Source organism: Euphorbia lathyris, chromosome 5, assembly GCF_963576675.1.
Source record: "Euphorbia lathyris chromosome 5, ddEupLath1.1, whole genome shotgun sequence".
In the NCBI taxonomy this organism is placed as follows: Eukaryota; Viridiplantae; Streptophyta; class Magnoliopsida; order Malpighiales; family Euphorbiaceae; genus Euphorbia; species Euphorbia lathyris.
In genome coordinates, this window is record NC_088914.1 from 22044707 (window position 1) to 22057183 (window position 12477).

Sequence of the window (12477 nt, forward strand, 5' to 3'; positions counted from 1 at the left end):
GAATTTGTCTATTTAGCGGGGTCGAAAGCAAATTGGTTTAGAAGCTAAAGAAATAAATACCTAAACTAAGAAAGCAGTAAACAGAACATGCCGCAGGGTGGATTGTGATTAATGATAGTGACAATCCAGGTAGGGGAATCCATTGATTAATTACTACAAATGAGGTAAAAGGGGTTCAGATTTAAGCTTTACTCAAGATTGAAGGTAATCGCCCTAGGTGAAAGACTAATGTGATCAGTACTGTTTTTCCTATTCACATGCAATCGGGTGACGGCTTGATTAGGCATACACCCTAGGTCATGCAAAGGTTATGTTCGTTGGCAATTAAGGCTTAAGCCATAGCCTACCCACAGAGCCTCATTCCTAGTGGTCTCTAGCGAAGTCAGGTTTGTGCGAATTCGGTAAAGATGATTCCTTTGGTCAAGAATCAATTTTCCTAACATCTAACCAATATTAGGGTTATAGGCATTAGGCACATTATATACACAAAACGCGCTAGTTGGGCATTATCAATGCCCATTCTAGCAATTAATCCTGTTTCTAATATCATTTAGGCATAAAGCACACACAACCTAATCGAATCAACAGCAAGTTCTTAAACCCTAAACCCTAACATTCATAGCAATCTCAACAATCTCATCCCCATCCTAGATTGGATGGAGATTAGTTCATAGAAAAACCAATCAAAGCATAAATGTAATTGATGAAAGACGAAATCATACTTGAATAAATGCAATAAAGATTAAGGGAAGGAGTTAGAAAATCCAAAACCCGTTCGTCTGATTACAATATAAACAAGGTAGAGCCTCCACCCCTTTGAGCAGTTCTTCGAATCCCAAAAGCAACTAAACTACAATTGCAGAAATTAAAACTTCTATTCTAGTGTTTTCTGAAAAGTAAAAGAAAAAAGAACGTGTCTCCTCCTATGTTAAACTGCCTATTTATAGTGATAGGCAGCAAACCTAGGCTTTTCGGGGGTAAAAACGGCATTTCCTGAGTGAAATAGGTTGAAAAATGGCTTAGTGGTCGAGTTTCCAGCTGAGGAGAGGCCTTTTTGCGCCTCTCCCGCCTCGTCTCGCCGAGACAAGGACTGTCTCGTCAAGACGAGTAGGTGTCTCGTCGAGACACCCTAGTGTCTCGGCGAGACACTGCCTGTCTCGGCGAGACAGGCCTGTGTCCCGAAGAGACAAGCTTCATATGGGCCACACTCCGGGTTTTTCTTCCGTTTTGGTCCTTGGGCTTCCGAAATATGCTCTAATGGTCCCTGATGAGTCCCAAAAGTGCTCCAAAAGGTCCGAGTCTGGTTCGGGAATACTCGACTACGCCTTCAAATACCTGAAAACACAGAATCTACCATAAATACTCGAAAAGACTTATTTTTGCTAAAAGCGAATGAAACAAGCGCAAAAGTTAAAGAAAACGAAGCGAAAATGAACTGAAAAGGGTCTAAAAACCCTATATAAATGGGAGCTATCACTTACCAGTTGCAACAGCTTCTGTTGAAAGATCTTTCTCTGCAATGAAACTTATTAAGACGGATTTGCGCAACAAAATGGGTGATGACTTTCTCGAAGATTGTATGATGTGTTATGTTGAAAAAAGGATTTTTGTTGGTATTGAGAATGAAGCGATTGTGCGCAATTTTCAAGCTATGAAATTTCGAAGGAATAAATTGCCATCTTTTCAGCGTTACTTATCTTCTTCGAGTCAATTGAAGGTCAAGAAACGTTAAATTTTTTTACTATAGGTAACGAGAACTATTTATTAGCAATTTATGAAGAATTTGTTATTTCGATTTTTTTTAATGTATTTTTTTTTTCTTGCACACAATTTAGCCCCTCCGACTATTGAGTCCTGGCTCCGCCCCTGTCCGACACCACCCATTCCTGACAGGGTCGTTACAGTCCCACTAGCTTCCTCCCCGGTTCGTTTCCAAAACCTATAGAAAAACTCTAATCCTAGACACCGCTGATGGAGAAATCCATAAATCATTGATGGAGATTTCCATAAATTAGTGCAGAAGCAAAGCTTCCACGCAGAACCAATAATGCAGAATTAGACTGAACGAAATGGAGACTTATGGTAACAAAAGATAATTAGACATATCATCGAAGTGCTTTATATCTTAATTCACATCCTAACATCGAGACTATACAATAGAAAAATCTTCGTGTTCAAAATTATTCATAAAAATTTACAAAGTAGCTAGGAAAAGGAAAAAACTTATTACTATGAAGTAGCATTGTCTTTGCAGAAATGAGTATCCATAAGTTCCTGAACCTCCAACTCAGCTCTAAAACTAGCAATAAACAGCTCAGCTCTTTCATTAATTCCTCGCATTTGTGGAGAACCAATCCCCAAAGATTCCCACATAGCATCACCATGACCATCTCTCTCACTTCCTTTTCCATCTTCTTTCTCTGCAAATCCTGCTACCTTAACATTCCTGCCTCTTGCCGGATACTTCACCACCACCACCTCCTCATCAGCAACCACAGGCCCTACAAACAAGTTGTCAATATACACAGCAGGAGCAGTCTTCTTCTGCAAGAGGAAGCATTTTCTAGTCCTACGTGGTTTAAAAGGATTGAAAAAACTCCTTTTCTTGTTAGAAGGCCTAACAGGAATGGATGATTGGTGTCTAGTTTTCTTGATGTTCTTGGATTTGTTGAGCTTGTGCAGCTTGGTTTGGAGCTTGGAAGTGAAGCTCTTCCATGCTTTCTTGGCTGGGGGAAGTCTGAGGTTTAAGCAAGACATAGCTAGAAAGATGGAAGCTTTTTTTGTGTGGGTGTGGAGTTATAAAATGGGTGTTTATAATAGAAGAGAAGGCATGGTAGGAGTTGGATTCTTTAGGCAATTTGTGGAGTTGTGTAGCTTATTATTTACGCTAGATGGTGGGAATGTTGTAGTTGGTGAAAAAAAGTAACTCTCTAGGCTCCAGAGGAAAGCTTGGAGGCTTAGTTTTTAAGCTATTAGTTTGACAAGGGAATTTCTTAGTAATTTCAAGATTAATTCTACTGCATACTATAAATTTTATTTTTATTTTTTTTTTTGGTAGGAAAAGGAAAGAAAAAACAAACAAACAAAAGCCCCACTAATTAACCCGGGATTAGCCTAGGAAAGCTAACCCCCACCTGATCATCAGAAAGTAACGAAAAAAGGAAGTCTGAAGGCGAAGAGAAAGTTGAGACTTCATAAGAATGAAAAGGATTGCAAAAGCAAATCACTGATTCTCATTAAAAAGATTACAGCTATAGCAGTGTTTATAAAGCAGTAGAAAGAAGACAAAAAACGGTTACAGAAAAACAGCAAGGAAAGAGAAAGCAGTAAAGGATAACTATCAGCGTCCACGTATCTTGATGATGAAGGGCAAGAGTAGTGAAGAAGGAAAAATGAAACGATGCGTTTTTGCTGAATGAGTGGTAATTGGAATTGGGGATTAATTGGGGATTTGGTATTTTAGGGATTGAAATTTGACCGTTGCCTAGAATCCCCTGTTTGTATTCATTTTATTACCCTCCCTCAAGCTTGGCAAGGTAAGGGTTGAACATGCCAAGTTTGGAGACCAGAAATTTGAGCTGAGGAGAATGTTGAGCTTTAGTAAATAGGTCAGCAAGCTGTAAAGCAGAAGGGATTGGCATTAGTCGGATCAAACCAGATTGTACCCGTTCACGAACAACATAGCAGTCAATATCGATGTCTTTAGTTCTTTCGTGGAAGACTGGATTTTGAGCAATGTGAAGAGCGGAAGCATTATCACAGAACAGCAGGGCAGAATCAGATTGAGGCAACTGAAGATCATGAAGAAGGTTAAGCAACCAATGAAGTTCGCATGATGTAGATGCCATGGCTCGATACTCAGCCTCTGAAGAAGAACGGGACACAGTGCTTTGCTTTTTCGAACGCCGTGAGATTAGAGAAGTCCCAAGGAAGACGGCATAACCCGTGATGGAGCGGCGAGAATCAGGACAAGAAGCCCAATCTGAGTCTGAAAAGGCCTGTAACTGCAGCTTGTTGCTGGAAGAAAAATAAAGTCCAAGGCCCGGTGTCCCTTTGAGGTAACGAAGCACTCGATATGCCTGGTGAAGATCATCAGTTGTGGGAGCACACAAATGCTGAGACAGAGTATTAACGATGTAGGAGAGCTCAGGACGAGTGTGCGTTGTGTATAGTAATCTACCAATCATGCGGCGATAAGCTGTTATATCATTGAGTGCAGCTGCTTGAGGTGTAGCTTTATAATTAGGGACAGCTGGTGTGGCAACTGCTTTGCTCTCTAGAAAACCATAATCATTGAGCAATTCCAAGATATACTTTCTTTGACACATATGCAAGCCTTTGCTACTTCGAGCAAATTCAAAGCCGAGGAAGTAGTGCAGTGGCCCGAGATCCTTGATGCTGAAAGTGTGGTGCAAAAATTGCTTAGTGTGATTGATGGAAGCAATATTGTTACCTGCTAGAATGACGTCATCAACATAAACCAACAGGGTAGTGAAGTCATCGCCTGTGCCTTTCATAAATAACGAAGGATCGGATGGTGCTTGAAGAAAACCGACTCGTTTAATGGCGGTTGTGAACTTGATGTTCCATTGGCGGCCTGCCTGCCGAAGCCCATAGAGAGATTTCTTTAAGAGACAAGCTTGGTTGGGTTTAGCTATTTGGAACCCAGGCGGCAGTGACATGTAAACTTCCTCATTTAGATCGCCATGAAGGTACGCGTTGTTGATATCAAGTTGTTCAACATGCCAATGCTTTGCAATTGCTATTGTTAAGAGAGTTCGTATGGTGGTGAACTTGGTGACAGGAGCAAAAGTTGAGATGAAATCAATACCTTCTTGCTGTGTGAAGCCTTTGGCTACCAATCTAGCCTTGAAGCGTTCGATGCTACCATCTGATTTATGCTTGAGTTTGAACTCCCAATGGCACCCAATTGGAACTTTCTCCTTTGGTAAATCCACTATTTCCCAAGTATGATTGTTTTCTAATGCCAGCAACTCCTCATTCATGGCCTGTCTCCAATTAGCATCTTTTTGTGCCTCTACAAAGGTGTTAGGTTCTGTATGGCGTGTGATGCTCTTGGTTGGTGAAAGATTATCATAAGACAGGGTTTGTGAGAGAGGGTGGGAGGATTTGGTGTGGAGGGGGAGGCATGATCCTTGTGAAAGAGCTATGTGGTAATCATTTAGGTATGTAGGAGGGTGAGTTTGCCTACTGGATTTGCGGGCATTTGGTAACTGTGGTGCTGGTGATTCAAGTGGGATATCATCTTGTTCTTCTGATGGAATGGGAATAATATCAGGGTGTGGTGTGGTAATGGGCGTCGCATCATCAAGGGGATCAAAAGGGTCTTCTGAAGGTAGTGATGCATGAAGGTTATCCAGTTCATCATCACTGCAGAAGGGAAGATGATCTGGTGAACCATGTGAGCTGAAAGGAAAATGAGCTTCGAAAAATTTGACATTCCTGGACAAAAAAATTGTGTTAGTAATAACATTGTACATCTTGAATCCCTTAACACCATTTTTGTATCCCATAAATACACATTTAAAGGACCTGTCTGTGAATTTTATCTAAGGTTGATGCATACCCCAGGCATCCAAAAACTCTTAAATGTGTCAAGTCTGGCTCAGTTTTATACAAAACTTGATAAGGTGTTTTGTTGTCAATGGCTGAAGAAGGGAGTCTATTAAGAAGATAGACTGAATGACTAACTGCTTCAGGCCAGAAAGCAGTAGGCATGGAACTTTGTAGCAATAATGCTCTGGTTGTTGCCATGATATCTTGATGTTTTCGTTCCACCCTACCATTTTGTTGTAGTCTCAGGGCAAGAAGTCTGGTGAATGATGCCATGCTTAGCATAAAATTCAGGAATTAAGAACTCTGGTCCATTATCAGATCTGATAACTTTAATGTTCTTATGAAATTGAGTTGAAACATATGCATGGAATTTCTATAGTGCTTCCCTTGCTTCACCCTTAGTTTTCAATAAAGTGACCCATGTATATCGACTGTTGTCATCTACTATTGTAAGAAAATAGTGTTGATCAGTAAATGATTCTTTCATTGGACCCCAAATGTCAACATGAACAATATCAAATACATTTACTGCTATACTAGAACTTAATTTGAAAGGTAACTTTTTCTGTTTTGCCCTTTGACAGACATCACATGGAGTACTAGGTGATAAACTGCTTAAAGATAAAGAATCCTTTAGCTTGGATAATCTACTAAAGGAAGGGTGGCCAAATCTCAAATGCCAAATGTTGTTATTTGTGCAGACTGACATGGTTGCAGGTGAAGGAGAATTTGAAAAACTTGGTAATGGTTGCACTAGATGGTATAGTCCCCCTTTCTCTCTAGCTAAGCCAATCATCTCCCACCTTGTAAGATCATGTATTGTACATGTTTTTCCAGTCACAATCACACACAACTTGTTAGTCTCTGTCAGCTTGCTATTAGAAATTAAATTGTACTCAAACTGTGGGTCACATAACACTTTTCGCAATATGAAATTTGGACTTAAAACAACTGTGCCCATATAGGGGACCAACACAGAATCACCATTAGGAAGACTAACACTGCAGTTCAAGATAGGTTCATAGGAGTTAAAAAATTTCTTGTCACAGACTATGTGATCTGTGGCACCAGTATCTATTATCCAAGCTTCCTTGGATGCATGATGAGAGTGTGAGCTTAGGATTATACCAGATGTATCATTCTTGATATATGTATTGACACTGCTGTTAGATGCCCCCCCCCCCCTTCGAACTGGACTGTGGTAGCAGGTTCATTAATTGTTGATACTGGCCTTTGGTCAAGACAAATTGATCCGCTGAATGATTTGCACACTCTTCTTCTTCTCCTGAATCGAACTCCTGTGGATCCATAACCATCCCCTGTTGCTGTGCTGCATAGTTAGCTTTAGAATAAACCTGTTTCCCCTGGTTTTTAGGTTTATTGCTACCATAGTTTGGGGGATACCCATGTTTTTTATAACATGTGTCCTCATTATGACCAGGAGTATCACAGTAAGTGCAGATAGGCAAATTTCTAGTGGGATTATATGGTTTTTTTGGATGGGTTACTGAGTCTGGGTGTAGATTTGCTATTGTTTGGCACTCTATTCTGAGTATTTGCATATCCAACAAATGGGTTTGAATCGAAATTGTGTTTTGTGTTCTGATTAATTTGCCTTTCATGCTGTGTGGATAGTTGAAAAACCTTACTCAAATGAGGCAAAGGATCCATCAAAAGTATTTGAGTGCAATTAGTAGAGAAACTATCATTAAGTCCTTGAAGGAAAGTTATCACCTGATCTGCATCTCGATGGTCTCTCAATGTGTTGAATGCGCCACAATGACAAGCAGGATCACAGCTACACATCGGCAATGGCCTGAGATTTGAAAGCTCATCGTATAGTATTTTAAGTCCAGTGTGATATTCAATAATACCCAGCTCTCCCTGCTTCTAGTTGTGGATTTCCCTCTTGATTTCAGCAATCGTGATGGAATCACCTTGTGAAAAGCGATCATGAAGATCTGTCCAGATCTCATACACTTTATCCAGCCAGATTATGCTCTGGGCTATTGGTTGGGAGACTGCGTGTAATATCCACGATATCACCATGGTGTTGCAACGCTGCCAAGTTGCAAAGGGTGGATCATCAGCATTCGGGGCTTGAGTCGTTCCATCAACAAGAGAAAACTTGTTCTTAGACATTAAGGCTACTTTAACTGACCTCGACCACTGGTGGTAATTCGGTCCGGTTAGAACTTGTGAAACCAGAGTGAGCGACGGCGTCTCATTTCCGGGAAGATAGTATAAACTACCTGGAGTATTGGCGTTTTGTGCCATTTAAGAAGAAAATGAAAAAGAAAAACTCAAAGAAGATTTTGCTCTGATACCATCATAAGAATGAAAAGGATTGCAAAAGCAAATCACTGATTCTCATTAAAAAGATTACAGCTATAGCAGTGTTTATAAAGCAGTAGAAAGAAGACAAAAAATGGTTACAATAAAATAGCAAGGAAAGAGAAAGCAGTAAAAGATAACTATCAGCGTCCACGTATCTTGATGATGAAGGGCAAGAGTAGTGAAGAAGTAAAAATGAAACGATGCGTTTTTTCTGAATGAGTGGTAATTGGAATTGGGGATTAATTGGGGATTTGGTATTTTAGGGATTGAAATTTGACCGTTGCCTAGAATCCCCTGTTTGTATTCATTTCATTAAGACTCCCAATAACCTCACATGGCCCTTAGCAGCAAGGCGGTCTGCTACCCGGTTCCGCTCCCTGTAGACATGGCCAAAGCTGATGCTATCGAAGGAAGCACACAATCTTCTGATTTCTTTAACTAAATTTTGGCAACCTAGACACATAGCCTTCTTATCAAAGATCATTTTGACCGCTTCAAACATGCTCCCAAATTTTATAATATATTCTTATCCATGGATGAATCTAGGGGTCCATAAGGAGCTTAAGTATGTTATTGGAAAATTTCACTGAACTTGTGTATGGGGTTTAGGTTTTTTAAGGTAAAAGCATCCTAAGTTTCGATTAACATACCTATTCAAAATGCGGTAATATTTGTCTCATAATCTATGTTACGATAGTTTTAGAATCTCAACCAATTTTGGATAGGTCATAAAAGAAAATAAATGTTACGAAATAATAGGTCGATGAGTAAAAATATGCATTTTCAATAGATCAATGGATAAATATTACAAATAATAAATCGGAGATAAAAGATTAACATTTTAGATAGTTCAACGGCCATTTTTAAGGAAAAAGTACAAAAGTTGGTGGTTGCACCGGTTTACAATTATAAACCATATGGTTTTAAAATTTGCAAAGAGATATTTTGTGTTTCAAACTGTTAGCAATGATAGTCCAAAAATCTAACACCGTTAAAAATTGATGATATGACATTTTTAGTCAAAAAAGATAAATCTGTCTTTTTAATTTATTTTAGTATTTATCAATTAACTTTTATTCTTTCTATTCTATCAATGATCGACACAACACAACTCTCTTACTTGACCCTTCTCCTACTCTCTTTCTTCAACGTTTCTCTCTCATTTATTCCGATAAATCTGCTGTCTCTCTCAAATACCTGAACTCTATTCTAGTCGTCCTAGGTACCGGAGCCGGTTGTTCTATTTGTCATATTTTTGTTTTTGTTGAGCTTATTCAATTTAATAAACACATAAAAAAAACCTGTTGAACATTTTTGTCGAACAATTTCCATGGCTCGAAGCTGTAAACATCGCAATCTTTGACAGCATGGTGAGGAAGAGATTCTCGTCAGAGTTTTTTTTTAAGAGGAAGAAGTTTGTGAGAAATGTTTGATTTTTATCTCGTTTAGTTTTTTTTGTCTTTAAATCTGTTAGTGGGTTTGAATCGGAATCCTGATATATCATCCATTAATTACCTTTGATTTTTATTTGGTTTGGGCCGCAATGAGGATAGTGATGACGTCATGCACATGATATCATTTAGCCGATATCATAAAATCATTTAATGTTATTTACTAAGTTTATAAACAAAATATAAATTAATTGACAAATAATTTTTTTATTAATATTTTAACGAAAAATAACTACTTTATGTAAAAAAAATACTAATGTTACGAAAATTTGTAAAGGTTTTAGACATTTTATGTATAGTAGTGTCAATTTAAATAAATTGGAACTTAATTTACGTAAAATTATTATTTTTCAAAAAAAAAATCTCTAACTTCGTGAAAAGTATGAGGTTTACGTGAAATCTTTCAACTTTTCGTAAATCCTTCCAATGATAGACATAGTTTATGTAAAGTAACACTGAATTTACATAAAGTTGTTGTTTTATAAAAAAAAAATTTACTAACTTCCTTAAAAATTGAGTTTCACATAAATATTTGATTTTTACAAAAATCATTTAGTGTTATTTATCAAATTTATAAATAAAATATAGGGCTAATCACAAATCTAGCCCAACTAAGAGGGGTCATTTACATATCTAAACCACTTTGCTTCTATTTTACCAAATTAGACCATTTCATCCACTTTGGACAAAATTACTCTTAGTTCTATTGATCGATGGATCTGCTCCTACTTCTTCTTCTTCCGCTTCGTCTTTTTCTTCTTGGGTTCATTTACATATCTAAACCACTTTGCTTCTATTTTACCAAATTAGACCATTTCATCCACTTTGGACAAAATTACTCTTAGCTCTATTGATCGATGGATCTGCTCCTACTTCTTCTTCTTCCGCTTCATCTTTTTCTTCTTCTGCTGCTCCTGTTTCTTCTTCATCTTCTTCTTCTTCTTCTGATTCTGGTTCTTCTTCTTCTTCTTCTTCTTCGGTTTATCTTCTTCGATTTCTGATATCAATCGTTAGTGATTTTTTAGATTTTTGAAGTATTATGTTAAATTTTCCGTAGAAATGGTATGTTTTTAGCTTATACGCCTGCTTTTCTCACTAGTCTTGCCTCTTTCTTCATCTGTAATGGTATCGTTTCAATTTTCTCAATTTTCCATCATATTCCTCCATTGTTGTCGCATTTGTGACGAAATTTATCGCATTTCATCACAAATGCGACAATAATTGTCGTATTTCGTCGCAAATGCGACAACTCTTGTCGCAGATGTGACGAATTTGTCACAAATGCGATAAGAGTTGTCGCATCTGTGACAAGAGTTGTCGCATTTGTGACGAATTGCGATAAATTTCGTCACAAATGCGATAACAATGGAGGAAAATGGAAGAAAATGGTGGAAAATTGAGAAAATTAAAATGATACCATTACAGATGAACAAAGAGGCAAGACCAGCGAGAAAAGTATGCGTATAAGCTAAAAATATACCATTTCTACGAGAAATTGAACATAATACTTCAAAAATCTCAAAAATCGCTGACGATTGATATCAAAAATCGAAGAAGATGAACTGAAGAAGAAGAAGAAGAAGGAGGAGGAGCAGATCCATCGATCAATAGAACTAAGGGTAATTTCCATCGATCAATAGAACTAAGGTAATTTTGTCCAAAGTGGATGAAATGGTCTAATTTGGTAAGATGGAAGCAAAGTGGGTTAGATATGTAAATGATCCTTCTTAGTTGGGCTAGATTTGTAATTAGTCCTAAAATATAATTTAGGCTTAATAGGTATCCATCCCCCTAAACTTGTAACTTTTTTTCACATGGCCCCCTCAACTTAGGGGACAACCTTTCAACCCCCTTAACTCTCCAAAATATCACATACAACCCCTTAAACTTGTAACTTTTTTTCACCTGGCCCCCTCAACTCAAGGGACAACCTCTCAACCCCCTTAACTCTCCAAAAACATCACATACAGCCCCTTACACCCCTATATCCGGTCAAAATATTGATCCGTGTAGAAAACGCGCTGGACTGTTGACCACACCAATGCCACCGTGTCATTTTTTTCTTAAATTTTTCCATGTAAATCCAGTAAATTACCCCATAATTTGGACATTCGTAGAGTCTTCTTCCTTGATTTGCAGGTTCCCACGAAACCTGAAGTACAACATATTCACCACAAAAACATGATTCATGAGTACCCACCATGGAATCGGTTTCAAGAACAACACAAGCCCTAACCTAATTGACAAAAAAAAATTATCTCAGAAGAAGAAAGAGGCAAACCAGAAGAAGAAGAAGAAGAAGAAGAAGAAGAAGAAGGTAGATGACGAATGAAGGAGATGAATACTTACTGTTGAACCTGAATCGGAGACCGATCGGAGACAGAAAAGAGGTGAATCGAAGGAATCAGAAAAGATGAAGGATTTCTGAGGAGAAAAACGACAGGGATTTAAGAAGAAATGGGATATTTTTACCGTTTAAGTTTCTAAAGCCAACCTTCACGCGTTTTCTAATGAGTGCAATCCCAACTTATTCCATGTCAGAGCCATGTAGGCGTTAAGGGGCTATATGTGATGTTTTTAGAGAGTTGAATGGGTTGAGAGGTTGTCCCCTAAGTTGAGGGGGTCAGGTGAAAATTTTTTGCAAGTTTAAGGGGTTGTATGTGATTTTTTGAAGAGTTAAGGGGGTTGAGAGGTTGTCCCCTAAGTTGAGGGGGCCAGGTGAAAAAAAGTTACAAGTTTAAGGGGTTGAATGCCTATTAAGCCTATAATTTATGTAAAAGTGTACAAACGTTATGAAAATTTGTAAAGGTTATATACATTTTACGAAAGAAAAAAATCTCTAACTTCGCGAAAACTATGAGGTTCATGTAAAATCTTTCAACTTTTTCTAAATCCTCCACTGATAGACATATATTACGTAAAGTAAGATTGAATTTACGTAAAATTGTTATTTTATATAAAAAAAAAATTACTAACTTCTCCCAAAATTGAGTTTCACGTAAAATATTTAATGGTTCTGAAAATCATTTAGTGTTATTTACTAAAATTATAAATAAAATTATTTTTTATTAATATTTTAATAAAAAAATAACTATTTTACTAAAAGTGTAAA